The 17481-nt window shown below is 38.7% G+C and overlaps 1 protein-coding gene across 1 annotated transcript in view; it reads left to right on the top strand.

Moving 5' to 3' along the window:
* LOC121884003 (thyroid hormone receptor alpha) overlaps window positions 1–17481 on the top strand; it is a 130268-nt gene that overhangs the window by 13686 nt on the left and 99101 nt on the right. Inside the window, exon 2 of the mRNA XM_042392487.1 lies at window positions 2888–2991. The gene's annotated coding sequence lies outside the window, so the exon portion shown is untranslated. The remainder of the gene's footprint in view (window positions 1–2887; window positions 2992–17481) is intronic.

Consider the following 17481-nt stretch of genomic DNA (forward strand, 5'->3'; position numbering starts at 1 on the left):
TTAAATGGAGTGGAAACAACACATGGCTGACGATGAAGATCAGCTGTCAGTTAACGTGATGTTTGTTTAGTCATTTAGTTGTTTTTTTAGTTGTGGTGCAGGATTTGCCACGGGCCAGCGGCTCGTCACGCATAGACTACATCATTAACACCCACTCTTCTGCTAGTTAGTAGAATAAAGTGTGTTCTCAGTTCTCATTAAGCTCACTGAGTCAAAGTGGGCAGCGAATATTCAAGGGGAGGATTGAGGAAAAAAAAGATTCAAAATGACTTAAAGCTGAAAGAGCCGCTGAGTTTAATCAGATCAATAAGGAGATGAGGTGTCCTGGATGTGTTTAGTCTCAGATTAAATAGGTTTCACCTTTGAACTCGAAGATTAACAACAGACTTTCTGAGTACTTTGAGAACACATTTCGACTTTGCCTTTTCTTTTTTAAATTTAGTCGCTGCTTACGCTAATATTAGCTTCACAGACTGATCGGATGAGCTGCTTCACAATCCCAAATCCTGGAGGTCATGGTTCATAGCTTTTTAAGTGACAGTTTTAAAACAATGTGATGTACATTAAAGTTTAATTGGGAGTTTCAGACAAGGCTGTAGCCAGCTGTCTGCCATTAAGGCTACTCAACAAATGACTAGACTATGTCTACATGAAGCTGGCTGAATTCTAAAATGTCGCTTTCACAGCAGAAGTTTCAGCTTGTTTCTGCAAATACCTCCATCCACATTAAAACTGGTAATTCTTCTCCTACTGGGCGTGTGTGGAAGACAGACCAGCAAGTCAGCCACAGAAATCCAGTGAAGAAGATACAGTATATTCCATATCTGTTCCTGACATTTTGTTTATTGCAAGCAAATTACAACAATTTCAGTGAGACAAAAGTGGTAGATAGCTACGTTTAACTCTAAACAAGCTATCAAAGTAGACAATGAAGAGAACAACACTCACACGAAGTCGCCTGCCAATGTTATTGTTGTTGTGTTTCTTCTTCATCCTCTACCAATGAGATGCCGTGCTACTGCCACCAACTGTTTTGTCACTGATATGACAGCATTTCTACAAAGCTCCATTTTCCCTGTACACACTACAACGCCAAGCCGCTGCTTTCACATTTACACACTCTGGAGGCTGTTTTGGAAAAGCTCCGCTTTCAGGGGAGAAAAACACTGTTTTAGTCTGGATGGAGGGCCAAAACGGAGAGAAATGAGAAATGAATTTAGCTGGCTTACTGTGGACATGGTGTGAGAAAAACTCATCACTCTCACTCGTTAATTATGTAAATTATCAGGATTTGAAAAACTTGCACTCTTTTAAATAGTGATTTTGAAATAAAACATGTATTCAAACCATTTACAGTCTTACATTAAAAGCTAAAAATGTGTTTTGATCATGGATTTGAAAGTTGAAGAAAACTACCTCCATCAAGAAGGAATCAAGAATCTTCATTTTAGTAACACACAACTCTTCTGGAGCACAGCACACTTCATTCCCCTAAAGTTTCTTGCATTCATCAGGGTGGCATATAACAGTGGTTCCCACCCTTCTGGCTTGTGGACCTTTTAAACAAAGTGTTGTGGGGGCGCCCTGGTAGCCTGCTGGTTAGAATACATGCCATATAACTGCAACATCCACGGTTTGATTCCTGTCTCAGGCTGCATTCACACCAAATCAGGCGGTGCGGCGAAAAGGCCAGCTGTCCCATTCATTTGAATGGGGATAGTGCGGCTCAGACTAGACTGCGGCCGGAAAGTTGAGAGTTGAGCTTTTGGAGAAACGCAACCCAATGTCACTGCGGCTGACTGCTGCGGTGGCCAATCACAGCGGGAGATCAGACTGATAAGAGTTGTAAACTCTGCCATTAGGGAGGACAAAAACGTTACTAGGACGAGGGGAGGACATTTGTCTTCGCTTGATAATGTTAGTAAAGTTAGACTTTGCTGTTAGCTTCTCGACTCATTTTAAAAAAGACGAGAGAAAAAGAGAGAGAGAGAGAGAGAGCAGCTGTGGTTGAGCAAGCTAGAGAGTGAATGAAGAGAGGTAGCGCTGGTAGAGAGAAAGCTGGTGAATCAGATCAATAAAACATTATTTTCTGATTGTTTCACAGCGGTTACATTGTAGAGCACAAATAAACACACCCACAAACCCACACACCTCCGCTCCACCCTGCAGCTGAACGCCGCACCGCCTGATTTGGTGTGAATGCAGCCTCAGGCATTTCATACCCCCCCCCCCTCTCTCTCGTTTTCTGTAGCCATTGTCTTGTGTCGACCACTTCAACCAAAGACTTTATATTTGAAAAGGCCTGAAACCCCTAAAATTATCCTTTAATTCTTACACACACACACTCACACACTCACATATATATCAGACCATGGTCACGTTTGGGGACATTATATAGACTTACATTCATTTCCTGGAGTCTTACCCTAACCTTAACCACTGACCCAAAAATCAGCTTTTTCCCAGTTGGGGACACGGCTTTTGTTCCCAGTTGGACAAGCTGTCCCCAGTTAACTGGTCCTAAGTCTGAAAATTGTCCCCAAAAGTAGCCTATGACAGACCACACACACAAACTGAAAAATGAACATATTTTTGTGTAGCAGAATTGTGTTTGTTTCTGCTGTCATATCCTATTCATAATGTCAGAACCCCTCAGTTTTAACTTGGGAACCGGTTTCGTTATTTACAATCTATCAATCAGTCCTGCGACTTTTTACAAAAGGAAACAGATATAAAATAATTACAAAACATACAAGACAACATTACATCTCTACGTATTTTTTCTTAAATAATTGGAACCTCTATTTTCTCAGTTTTTCTATTTTTCAGTTTAAACTAATTTGTCCTCATTTACCAAACAGAATACTTTCTGTTATATTTTTTCCAGATTTTCCAGACTGGCATCAGAACTGAACATCTATTCAAACGAAGCTTCTGTTATCTGATGCTTTTGTCAAAGAAGAAAACTGGCCTTCCTCTTCAGAGCTCCAGGTTGGTTCGCCTCTGTTCATCCTCATAGCTGACTCCAGTTCACAAATTAAACAAATTCATCAAAAATGATTAATGGTCTGCTAGTGTGAGTCACCTGCACTACTGCACTGTTGATTTCTAATTTAAGTCACTGGTATTTTGTATGTCATAATTTACAAGGATACAGAGTTTTCCCATAACGTTTTCAATCTTCACAGTGTTTAAAAGTTTATTTAAATCATTTACATAATCATGAAATACTAAAACCATTCTACATGAGGTAAAGTTGAATAAAAACAAAGGGGCGAATTTACAAAAGGTACAAAGCTCAGTTTTAGTGGCCACTAAACCTGCAGAAACAAGACAAAAACAAACCGTGTAATTCACAAAGCAACCGCAAAGGTTGAAGTGCACCCCAAACTGCACTGCCAAGCAAATAGCATCTTGGTGCTCCTTGGCTATTTGCCCGTATTTAAATGAGGTAATATGCATACATTTGGTGCAAAATTGGCCCCTTTCTATGCAAATGAGCCTCATTGTAAAAACAGTCCAATTCACAAAGCCCAGCCCTAATAACCACACGCAGTTAGAGTGAAATTATTGACGTCTTCAGAGAGTTGGTGGTAACTGAAGCGCATTTCCTCAATGCTGTTTAAAGGCTGTTTTTGAGATGGACCTCCGCCCGTTTGACAAGCTTGCAAAGCATCGAATGATATTTTTTCTTTTGTCCTCCTCTTTAAATCATGCCATCTTCTTTTGCAGTCTGAAGGTGAGTGTTTGGAAAAACCAACAGCACTGACAAACTGGGATATTAAATCCCAAATATGGTTTCTCTCCGTTACGTTTAAATTCCTTGCCTGCAGTTTTGAGCCATGCCTCTGCACCTCACTGGTCAGGACTTGTAGCTGCGGTGTGAAAATGTAATTTTTCTCTTTCTCTCTGCAGTTGTCCTTCCTGCTGTGTCACCCACACACACTGCACACATACAAATTAAAGTTATCGCCCCTGTCATATGATGCAGCTACTTTTACGTAGCTTGTGCACATCTGTCCCACGGTCTGCTGTAAGAATGGTTATGTCATGCAGAAAGTTAAGTGAAATCAGCGTTTTATGAGTCAGTGAGATAATTTTGTCCCACTTGCAGAGCAGGACACACAGCAGCAAGGTAGGAAAAGAACCACAGGGGTGTTCTTCTGAGCCAGCAGACAGGAGAAGCCTTCTTGCTTTTTGCTAAGAAAAAAAGTCTTAGATACATCTTTTTAATTAGATACTGACATGCTTTGACAGGAGCTTTGCGAGCATTTCCAAAGTTTTGAGAAATCTGTCAATTTATCCATTGCAGCATAAATAACATGCTAACTTGTTTTTGCAATTTGATGACACTGCTGCCTTGAATATCCAGGGACCTATACTATGAAGCAAGTTCAACTTAGCGTGGCTGTCTTTGGGTGAGCTGGCTTCACTGAGCCTAACATTGGCCGTCCTGGATAACCAGTATCACGAAACTGGCCATCAACTAGCTCAGTCAACTGTGGGTTTTCCTATCCAGCTGCAAGTGCGTTCATGTGAAAGAGGCAGGGTTGTTCATTACGAGCAATATCATCAGAGCCATGAATGAAGCACTTATAAGTCATCTCATATGTTATGAGATGAAATGGTGATAGCAAGTATTAATATTCAACAAAGTGAAATGTAAACGATAGCCTGTAATCATACAACAGAACAAGAAGATGTAGAAACACTAGATATTTCCAGATATTAAAAGTACGCTAAAGTTTAAATTACATGTAGGAATTATTATACATGACTTAAGTATAGAGTGAGTTTTTTTAGGATGTTGAAGAAACCATTTTGAATGGGTCATATAAAAATAAACTTAACAGTAATGCCAGACTGTTCCTGCTACCGAAGCAAAGAGTGGAAAAGTAGTAAATGACTGATGAGGTCTATCTGACCCAGATGTTGCATTTATAATCATGGGAGCCAATTAACAGTGTGGATTATTTTTCTACTAAAAGAAAATCTTTGGTTTTTATTTCCAGTCATCATCACACAGTTGTCTCATGTTATTCTGAGCAGCAGTGATGGAATCAGAGTGTAAAATCATCCACACTGTCAGCTGTCACTATGGGGAGAAAACAACTTTTCACAATTAAAATGCAGCTAAAATGATGTGTGATGATGTGATTAGTGTTGTAAATGATCTCTCCGTTTGTTAGAAGCTCTGGTTTAAAACCAGGAAACAGAAAGCCTGGAACAATAAAATGTTTCTACTGATTTATAAAAATATATATTGCTCTTTTTTACTCGTCACTTTATTGTAACTCAGGACAACTATTAATATTGGTTAGTGGTCGGGATGTTGATCCTTTGAAGTTAACCTGCTCAGGAGCAGGTAGCAGTTCAGTTCAGCATAAGTTGCCATGGTGATTTATCCTAGTTAAAAGTGAGCAGTATTACCTTCGTAATACTGGAAAACCTGAGTTAAGCCCAAAGATAACCCACTAATCTGGCTTTGTAGTACGGGCCTGTGTTCTAATTGGCCTATGTGTGTGTCTGGCTGCTTGTTATTTCAAAATAAGAGGCCACTGTTTTACGTCTTAATGACTCTGCAAGTGATTCTTTAAATGAAGTATGTATATCAGTTATATCAATTATCAATATCAGCAGTTTTGAATCTTGTCTTGATCTTACATGTCTTGACATTTAAATGTCACGTTTCCAAGATTTCCTGCATGCAGTTAAGTTGTAGAAGTAGTAGTATAATAGAAAATGTCTGTTTACAATAAACTTCACCAAAAATTAAACAGAGACATAAATATACAAAAACATATTGAACTTGAATAAATCTACAAAACATGTATTTCACAATCATCCTTTCATTGCCTTGCATTTGTTATACATTAGCAGCAAATGAATTTAACAGTTGCTCAGTGTCTTTAAATTAGTAGTGCAGTACAAGAAGTGTGTGAATGTGTGTTGACTGTAAAGTGGTATGTCCCCTGCTGTTGGAGAAATTTGCAGACAGTGGATAACGGTCGTATGAGGAGAGCAATGCAGAGATTAGAACAGTCACAGATAGACGCTCTTAACGCTCTGATCTGATGTGACATGACATGACGTATTGTGACATTTGGAAGCAACTAATGTGATTTGATCTTAAGTTTATGTCTCATGCACCTCAAATTATTTTCACACTTGTGAGTTCCCTTGAAGCAAATTTACAACACATATACCATACTTCCTTCATGGCTGTGTTCACATTGTCCTAATTTCCTCACATGCAACACAGATATGAATCAGTGTGTTGCACTGCATGGCGTGCTAGAGTATTGAGATCAGAATTCATCAGCGTTGCCATGATAATAAAGTAAAACTAAGTTAACCCAACTTTTTATAGTACTGTAATATCAAGGCTCACAGCAGGCGAGCTGTGCAAATGTCAGCAATGGTTTATGCAGAAATGGATGCATCCTGGCCATGTGACTTATTACTGACCACACTAATTCCCCATGTAAGGCTGAACAAAGACTGTAATGACTGGCCGATATAGATGGGGTGAAGGTACGGTCACATTAGCTCTCAGTTCAACTGTCTGCCAGGCAGCCCTGAAAAAAGTTGTCATGGTGGTGGGTAATAAATAAATATTGAACAAAGCGATCCAGACTTTAAACAGTGTATGAAGGGATTCTGTAGTTTGTAGTCTGGTGTATATTGTATGATTAAGCAGATTATGTATCAGCTATGATGTGACCAGTCCACATTAAATCAAATTTCTTAATCACTGTCATTAAAAAATTTAGCATTCCCACATTTACTCAGTGGCTTCATGCTACCTTACATAAAATGATTCCAATGAGCTCCAAACAGTGAGGTATATATATTTTAAAGGGGAAATGTGCTGATTTTACATATCAAAGTCTGTTTATATTTGTGCGTCAAGGGAGGAGATAGGAAGCAGACTCAGAGACTTGTTCAATGACTAAAAAAGGTGATTTATTCAGACCAGTGTAACCAAAAATTTAAATGAAAACAAACCAAACTTATCTTAACTGGCTTAACTCAGGAAAACTCACCAAACTTAGGCATGATCACATACACACAGCTACACAGACTTTTGTTTCTGCTCTCCCCTCAAACCAGTAACTCTCCCCACAAATAGGCCCTCCAGTCTGTCTAGGTAGAATCATATGTCTCGCAAGGGTGTCCTTTGACATATACCAAAAACTGGTATGTTACATTATCAGTTAATGTTGTTTACATACACATCATCCGCAGCATAGACTATACTTAAGTCCACACCATTAGCCAAAATAAGTACAAATCACAGAAATACTAAACCAAACATTTAACACAATACAATAAATCCACCCATACTTGGTCTAACCCATGACATCACTGGTGATGTCAGCGAGAGCTTAAAAGCAGGAAGTGGTTTGGTGCCTCCCCCTTTTGTCCTCTTGGAAATATGGTGGGTGTAGTAAGTAACAAGGCAAACTAGTATATAACTCAAGAAACTTGGGAACCAATATAAATTGATTTGGTTGAACTTAAACAATACTTGTCTGTCTTGATTAAACCTGAAATGCAGATGTAACTGTAACAAAACAATGCTAAACGCAAACAAACCTGGGATAGTATGTGAAAGCAATGCTACAAATATAGATGTTATACTTGCCAACCAAACTAATGACAAATATGCTAAAGAAATTCATAAAGTGTAACAGGGACAAACTTTGTCTTAGAGTCTTGCTGCGTATGTGAAAAAAGTTGTATAAAGCACTTTGTGGCAATCTGATTGAATTGGATGTATTTTTTTTCTCCACATATTTTTAATAATGCTGACAGTTCATATTTAATTAAACATTTATCTGTAAAAGCTCATATAATCATTAATTCAGAAACAGACATGAAAGCATGCAGTAGACTTATACAGTTGACTACAGTATGTTACACCATGAAATTATAAGTTCAGCTTTGTAAGGCAAATTTTTAGTCTTAAAAGTTGTGATGTGATCCGAAATATAAATTCATTATTTTTAAATTAATTTCATCCTGTATCTCAGCTTTTCTATATTAGCTAATGTGTCATTCCAGTCTAACTTTTCCATTACTGTTTCAAAGTTTCTCTGTGATAAGTTTTATTCTTAGCCTCGGCTAAATGTCTCAATAGGCCAGTGGGTGTTCAGACCTTTTAGAGTCACTGAACATGGACTGTAAGATGCTGAACTCCCCCCCCCCCCCCAGGCTAAATTATAGAGTCCTTTAAATGTTGCATAAATAATTTTGGTTGTGAGCCCCACACAAACACGCAGGAGCACAACAGACCTAAATGCAAAAAATGCATCAAGCTACATAACAGCTGAGAAGATGTGGTCATGAGTCAGTTAGTTTGAACCTATTTTTTATCGAACCTACTCTTCTTTACTTTTCAGAAATGGAAGTCACATCAGCAACTATTAAAGGTTATGGAATATGTTCTACAGCTGTTAGACTTGCTCTCTAATGGCCATGCTGATTACTTGGGCGTTAAACAATTTGTCCATCTCTAGACAGATTGCTGGCCTCACTGGCCTTTTTCACAGTCAGGTTAGTCACACAGTGCGTCAGAAAGACAGTCACAAAGCTTGCCAGTCAGCTCATTTGGCCAGCAGGCTGGTCAAAAACATGCAGCAGGATGAGTGTGATGATGGACTTAAAGGCATATTGTTTGTCGTCATCTGTGCTGCCCGAGACCCATATAATTACCAACAACCGCCTCTAATGGCCCACTAATGGAAGGACTTCCTGTTCAACCCTCTGTCTCCTCTGGCTTTGCTCTTTTGTACTTTCTTCAATGCATCCTGGATCCACAGAATGAAGTGTGACAAAGGTGTATTTCAAAATATGGGACTGTCCCCTGAATGAAGAATTAACTCTGCATCAAATTGTGGCACCAAAAATTGGAGTTGAATTCCCACCCATGGTCACATCATGGTCTACTGTGCCAGTAAAGCATCTATACGTTGGTTTTATGACAAAGCCAACAAAGAAGTTGAAGCTTATTACATATTCAATTTGGTGAAATTTAGTAGAGTAATTCTCCTAATTTACACACTGACTGCATCTATAGAAAGTGTGTTAATCACTCTATTGGCATTTATTTAGACAATAAAACTGTGAAAACATTTTTTTTAACTGGCCAGTATATTCCAACGCTGAAGAAATGTGATTTAGTTGGTCATGAACCAAGTATTGGACAGAAATGCAGTTTTGACCTGATGATGGTGCCATATAAAGGGTCAGAGAATCACCAAAGTGATTACAATTCATCCTGTGAGGGACAGGAATGTCTGTACCAAATTGCATGGCATTGGCATGGCGCTAGAGGTAAAGTCAGGGGATCACCAAAGTCAGTAGGATTCATCCTGGACACCATGACTGTCTGCACAAAATACAAATCCCATAGTTGTTGAGATATTTCAGTATAGACCAATGTGGTGGACCAACTGACCAACTGACAGACTGACATTGCCATCCCTAAAATACATTCCTTCCAATCTCACAGAACTTTTAAAGCAGTGTTATGTTATGCCTTTTTTAAGGCATGCCTGTTTCTAGAGAGCTCCAGACTTTAATAATGCTATTACTACTTCAGCCCCTGAAGGTGCCTTAGTTTTTAACTGTCATCTGATTGTAATTATATTGCTGTGTGGTAGACTCTGCTTATTTGTGCTTTATGAGAAAATAAAATTCAACCAAAAAAGCATCTGAGCCTGACTGAGGCACTTGTGTGAGCCACAGGGTGACCTTATCAACCAAATGTGTCCCAGTGTGGGCTGATAAAGCATATGTTTGCAATCTTAACAAACACTTGGGCACTAATGGCAATTACTGGAAAAACATCACACAAATAGACAACTAGACACTTGACCACTTTCACACACAACTGTGCTATTGTGACAGACCTCATCTCTCCAGACTCAAAAGCAGGAAGTGATTGACCTCACATACCATGTGGTCAACACTTCCATCCAGAGTGCCTCATGGTGTGACAAGAACATAATAGTATAGGAGGCTCAAACATCTCCTGGACCACTCTTCTTCTGTTCATGATGAAATGACTGATGGAAGTGAACCAATACACTATTTACTCTCTGAAATATCATTGTCAGGATCAGTTAGCATCAGTGGAAATGAGCTCTTGGAAGTTAATCATAATGTTATTAACAGGGAACCATAGGCAGCACTATTAAGAGTCAGTTATCACTAAAAAAATCTAACCTTCAACAAAATCATGATCTTTTTGGGCAGTAACTACTGGCAAACAGGCAAATCCGTCCCTCAATTTACTACTGGATATTGTGCACCATATGCTGCATACTGGTAAAGTTAAAATAATGAAACCGTCTGTATTAGCAGTTCAGCAATTAAAAAGATTGCAACATGCTATGTAGCCCAGCCCCGAAGTTAGCGACAACTTGATCATGGTTCAATTAAGGAACAAAGGTTGACCTTTAAGGTGGACCGGCTATTCTCATTTTAGTGACAATCTCAGCGGCTTCTTGGAGTTTTGCTCAGCACCCCAGCATGATGTCCTAGTGCCACTTATGCAAGGAACCATTAAAGACTCCAAAGAGTACATCTGCATTTTGTGTGATATCTCGGAATAGAAACGCAGTATTCACTATTTTTTGCCCGAGGGATTCTAGTTGAGTCAGCCACATGAGTCCTCATATTCTACTAAATAATCCCTATTTCCATAGCAGCTCTAAAATAGAGGTCCAACGGGAGAATAATGTGTACAAAATGTTCGATTTATTTTCAGGCCCGTTCACACATGAGAGGAAAGATTCTGGTGCCCAAGGGTGACATCTTCATTCGCAATGCAGTTTCCGACAAGCGATATGATTAATGTTCCCAGCTATGTGTCAGAGTATCCAGTGTTAACACACAGAAGCGTGGCTGTTTGCCTCACATGCTTTAGATAAACTGTGTGGGAAATGATGCAGATCACTGGATAAATTCTGGTTTTGGCTGCAGCTGGAATGCTTTTCTGAGCTAACCAACAATAATTGACTCTGGAATTATGAAAATGATTTTAGTGGATGAGCAGTTAATTTACTTGTCTGTATGACAAAAATATGACCCACAGTCCGAAATTAAAAGTTAAATAGTTCTATTTCTGTCCACTGCTCTAGATTATAAATCCTCGACAGCGATTCTTGTGGGTTTAGGCGTTTCTCTGATTCTTGTGATCCTGATCCACCCTCTTTGTAGCTTGTGAAATTGGAAACAGTCGTCAAACACCATAACAGTGCAAGACATCTGGCTCCCATATGAATGATTTACAGTCACAAGAGATTCGAGAACTGTGGAAACCAAATGTTGCTCACTGTTGCCGTTGGAGAATATCAGAAGGGCAGAACTGCCCTTTGATATGTCCATCTCAGTGGCTTTCTGCTGCCGCACAACAGTCAATATTTCAAACCTTTTTGGTCTGGGAGCCCCAAGTGGAATCTTAGTGTCTCAGTCAAAGCATCAGACTGAGTGTTTCTTTTTCAGATTTAGCAGATAAGCGCATTGAACCCATTAGCAAATCAGGCTTAGTGTCATTTCTTCTCACTTGCTACATGAGCGGTTTAAACGTCATCAACATTAAAAGACATTACAGAAGACATACAGTGGCAGGCTTCATTCGAGTATCATTCACATCCTTCTTGATTAAGCGACTTGATGTGGGGAAATATTGAGAAACTGCAGACAGAAAGGTATAAAATGCACTGCCTAACAGGTTTAGGGGCAAGCATCTACAGAGTTTACCATAACAGGTGGACAAGCTTTTTTCTTGGGCTGGTTCCAATTATTTATTTGTTTTTATTACGTCTGTTCAATATATGACAGAGCATATCAGAAACAAAGGAGATTAAGTAGAATTAAATGAAATTAAGTATGTTAAAGCATAAACAAAAAACATAGCAGAGGCAAAACCATAAAAAAAACCCCAACACATAATTCTGGCATGACCTGTACAAGTGGTGCCCATCTGTCCATAAATATTTTGATTTTATTTGGAAGCTTTGCAGTGATCTTCTCCATGACATAAACCAACTAAATCCTTTCTCTTCTCTGTACCTTATTTGGAGGCTGCAGCTTTAGCCAGTATCATGATCCTTTTTCTAGCTATCCAAAGCAAAATCCTTAATAAATATCCTAGATTGCCATCTGGTATGTTTTCAGGTTAGATACCAAGAATAAAAAGTGCTGAGTTCAGAGTCAAATTCCCTCCATGTTGGGCTTTTTGTTAACCTGTGTCCAGTCTCATGTTTCCTCCCATAATTCATCTGGAATTATTACATTAATTTCCAATTCCCACTTTTCTTTAATATAAAGACTACTGTCAGGGGATTCGTGTTGTAGGACTTTATAGTTTTTAAAGCGGTATTCCACAGATTTAGAGTTGCATCTCAATAAAGTTGGGGGACTCACAAGTGGGAAAAAAAAAGTCAAAATCAATGCTCCCCATACCCCCCCACACCTCCTAAATGCCTCAAACAGAACACCTCCAGTTTGTAACTCAGGCTTTCTGTAAAAAAAAAAAAGAAGCCAAGTTTAATGATGCAACAAGTCTTTCAAATTAGATGACAAACAGGTTGTTGGTCCATGCTCTCCACATAAAAACGTTTTCTGATCTGGCAACCTGACAGTAACCAGTAATCGCTAGGACATTATCATTTGCTTGTGCCTTCCAAAACTGTTATAAAATTTTAGAAAAATAAAAACATTTTATGATGTGATAATTATGGTTGTGATTTCTGTTAAAATGACTTACTTCATCATGGTCATAATAATAACCATGTGGTTAAGGTTAGGGGACAATCGTGCTGACTCACAGTTGGAAATGGAAAGGAACAGCAATCTCCTGCGTTAAAATCAGATGTTTTGTTGACCCAGCCATCCACCCCTGACTCATAATTACTACGACCCTTTAAGGTAAATATATGTCATTTTGGGGCTCTTGAAATAACAACAAATCCTGTTTTATTTGGAAGGACAGTCTCCCCTAATGACATCATCAGGGTTATTTTTTCAAACTTTGGAAGCCTCCCTCCAAAATCACAGAAGACATTACACAACTGTTTGACAGTAAAGTCAACACTGATCATCTCTGATATATGAAGAAAATTAAATCAGTTTAATAAACCACAAAACACTGCGAATGAGCCAATGCTAAGTTGGTCAGGAGAATCCTCTAATATGAGATAAGTCTATTATAAGGTCAATCCCCCCCTGTTGCCTGATCTCTGAAAAGAGGCTTTTGTAATTTATCTCAAAAGTGTCTGTAACTGAATTCCTCCTTTACCCCCCAAGTCCTTTTATTTGCCCAAACACAGTTCCCAGAGTGTATTGACAAGCTAGTATCGCTCAGTCTATAATGTTTACAGTTAAGATTTTGTCTGTGTGCATGTGTGCACCACTATAGCAGAGTCATCCATAATAGGAAGCCTTTGTGACATTTACCTCGCTGACCAGATAGCTTTGCTGCATCCACACACAGCATGGTAAACATAACATGTGTGTGTGCGCTTGTACATGTGTACATGTTTAGTAACCCCAATATCCTTAATGTACACACGTTTCTGTGTGTGCGCATTCCATTTTTTCGTTTGTGCTCATCAGACTCATCATGTCATAATTTGCTCTATTCTGCAAAGCATGATTGGAACGCTGACAGCACAACAAACATTCATTTCCAAAACAGCATTCAGCAGATTAAAGCACGGAGCATTAATGAAGCTGCTCACAGCATCCAGCATCTTAGAGCAATGTTTGGTCATCTGTTGTTGTGTCCAAGGCCTCATTTACAAAATCATAAAGTGCCACCGCGTAGGTTTGGATAATCTGGCATGAGGCCCAGATAATACCGGCGAGACAAATAAACCCTTGTTCCCATCCGAGCGTCCCCCCCAAAACCAACACCACCCTTATTGTTCTACATCTTTCATCTACTGCATCTCCCTGTTTTGTTGATGCTCCATAATTGATTTGAAAGTCACAAATCCAGCTGACAGCTGACTGTGGGATGAACTCATCATCAGGTTGGGATCGAAGGTGATGTTGCCTTGGCTTTGCGACATCTGTGCGATGACCCAGTTTGAGTCCTGTGAAGTTGTTTTTTTCAGGGAGAGGAAGCGGCAGTGACGAATCAGGCAGTGTTTTGTGGTAAATGCGGTGTTAGGTAGCGGATAAGGGCCAATTAAGGCATTTTTAATGACTCAGTGTAGCATACCGTTACTATATATATATGTGTGCAGCAAATATGATAGCTAAACATTATCGTGTGGACTAGAATGATTAGAAAATTCTGGATACGGAATAAAGAGGAGCAATTACACTGATGACAATATTTAATGAAGACTCGGGAGACTGTGATTGTGTAGAAAAGGTTCCATCTATTAGAAAATAGGAAAAATAAAAAAACAACAAATAAACCATAACAAACATCAACTATGGCCATACAAAAATAAACGTAGGATATTAACTCTCAAAAACCTTTTTCACACAATGCCTGTGTTTCAGTGTTGAACCCAACTACTTTCTTTTTAAGGTTAGGTGCACCTCACCATTCAACTAACATAATATAATATAATATATAATATAATATAAGGATCCAATATAAGGTAAATATTGCAACAGGATAAGTGTCGGTATACATTTTATTTTCCACTTATTCATTACTATAACCATTTGTAAAAATGATTAAACAACAAACTCAATACTAAATCTACACAGAAACAACCAAACAAAACACTGAAGAATCAGTATGAATGAAGATAGAAATAACCCCGTCACTACACAACACAATTGTTAGTGTTAATTTTTTTAGTATTAGTATTAATTTTTAGTAGTTCTTAGTTTGTTTACCAGCACAGGGAAGGTAGTCCAAGGAATTTGTCCATTAAGTCAGTAAAGGTTTAATTCAAAGTCAGAAAGATTAGCATTAAGTTGTCAGTCCGGCAGTAAATATACAGGCTACAGTGTGTCATTTAGTAAATGCTGCAGCTTCTCAAGACCAAGAACAGTTTTGTCTGTTGCTTCCCCAACTGCTAGAAAAGTGTAGGGGGTTAGCTCCAAAATTAGCGACAATGGGTTAGCCTAACCTGACCAGGCTCACTTAAGGTGGACTGACCTTTAAGGCAGACCAGCTACCAGGCTGCTGAGTTTCTCTTGAGTTTTGGTCAGCAACTCCCCGCTGCCGCCCCCACCAGCCCAAAGCAGTCAACCTGGGGGAAATACTGGAGTATGCTGGGAAAAGTGTGTGACAGTGACATTGGGGATAAAGATGAATGGTGTGAGTCTCTGGCTGCAGTGTATCCTACCTACCTGGCAGGAAAATGATGATTGTTGCTGATCTTGATTCTTGTTCCTTAAAGAACATATATTGGCGTATATGTTGTCCAACATGCACCAATATATTTTTTATTTTTTAAAGTTATACAGGCAGCATTTGATGTATATTTGATCCTTTTTCTTAATTCAAGTTTAATATATTTGTATGTTTTTTTTGTTCTGGTTTTTTTTTATTATTATTTTAGTTAATAAATTCCCAGTGAAGTTTACTGTTTCAGTTCACTGATGTCATTTTATACGATTCAGTTTCTTGTTAAACTGTAAAACATCATGCCTCCATTACATATCTTTGTCACAGGTGTTTGATAACCACATTTGAGGGATCATTGCAAAAAAATCTGTGTTTATGTATATATTCTGTATATTTAAGATATCAGAATTTTTTTGCTCCCAAATATTGGTATCGGCCCCCAAAATCCAGTATTGGTCGGCCCCAATGAACAGTAAAGGATATTTTTACCAAGTCTTTATTAAAACAACACTCACATGCCCTTATATACGTTGAAGCAATAAAACACATAGAGGGAATTTTGAACTAAAAAGACTGCTGAAGATTCAGACTGCTGAAGCCTCATATTAGCTTTAGGACAGTGGACTTTGCTCTCCATATCTTACATTGGAACTGGTTTAGGAAGGGATCTTGTTTATGGCCAGTATGGACAGGAGGGATGATTACAGCAACCAAAAAGCACAATGTGTTACGCTGTGATTTGGTCACATAGCATTCCATAGTATTATGTATTCTTAACCAGTTATCCAGCAGTGGATTGCATATTCAAAGGTATATTTATGATCTCACAGATGTTTACTGTCTGCCCTGAAAGGTAGAATGTTTGCTTGGGGCAAAAACAAGATCTGAATCAAATATTTCAACAGACTTCTTTGTGTCGTGAACTACATCAACATAGCACCATATCCTGGGCGTCCAGATTATTTTTCGCTGTTTTAAGATGATAAACACAGTGCTCATTATCTCAGAGGCACAATGCTGAGTCGCTGGTCTTTTTAATTAGAGAAAAACTTTTATTAACAGGGCCTGTACCTCGTTAAAGTGTATTTTTGCATTGCTTGGGTAGCAGGTAGACACCAAATTGACGCGGTTTGGAAGATGAATAAGTAGCATGTCTTATGTGTGTATTTTCTTCTCAAGGCATCATTTATTTCTGCAGTGCTTGTTTCTATAAAGCAGCGGTTTTCAAACTGTGAGGTGCGCCTGCCCAGGGGGGTACAAGGGAGTTGAAGGTGGGGCGAGGAGGGAGAGAATTGTGTCAAAACTTGCACTACTTCTATCATTTATAACATATACAGATCTGAACACACATAAATTATACATGTATTTTTAGATTCAGCATGACTTAGACTTGTTGGGATATCTTATCTGCAATTTCCATAAATCTTCTCAGAAATCATGGATAAAGATGCCTCTTGTAACTCCAGAACTTGCCTGAGAATCATCAAGTTTTTTGGTTGTCAAAGTAATCCAGTGATTGTTGTCCATACATCTATCGGTAAATTGCAATCAGGAACTGAAGAGAAGAGCTAATTCAGCATAGTTTGAATGTTGCCAATTTGCTTAAATGTAAACACATGTAGGCTAAATATAAGCCCACAGCATTAGACTTTGGAGCCCCTTCTATAGACGAGTGGAAGAGTCTACAAAAGGAAGGGACACTAAGCTTTAGGAGCCTAAGTAGATCCTTTTTTCTGTCTTTTGTAACTGTATGACATTAGTCTGCTCAGTGGCTTTTTTAGAGGGAAAGGTCTCTTGTCAGAGAAGACATGGAGATGACTGTAGGCATTCAGCTATCTGTCCTCCAACATGCTAGTGTGTCCCGCAAAACCACTGATCACCACTAAACTACTGTCCCATTACAAGCCTTTTGTGTGTGTGTTTTTGTGTACATAATGCATGTGATACGTTGGACAAATATGCTTCCTTCATGTACCGCAGGCCATGGTAACCCATATGTAAATTTGACCCGTATTCTCTTTTTGTAGGGGAGGGTCATAAAATATCTTGACTTTCAGGTTCTAATATCCACACACACACACATGCATGTTCTCAAAGTACAAAATTAGACATGTTAAAAAATATCTAGTTTGTACTGTTTTGTAGTGAAT

This window comes from Thunnus maccoyii, chromosome 18, assembly GCF_910596095.1.
Source record: "Thunnus maccoyii chromosome 18, fThuMac1.1, whole genome shotgun sequence".
NCBI lineage: Eukaryota > Metazoa > Chordata > Actinopteri > Scombriformes > Scombridae > Thunnus > Thunnus maccoyii.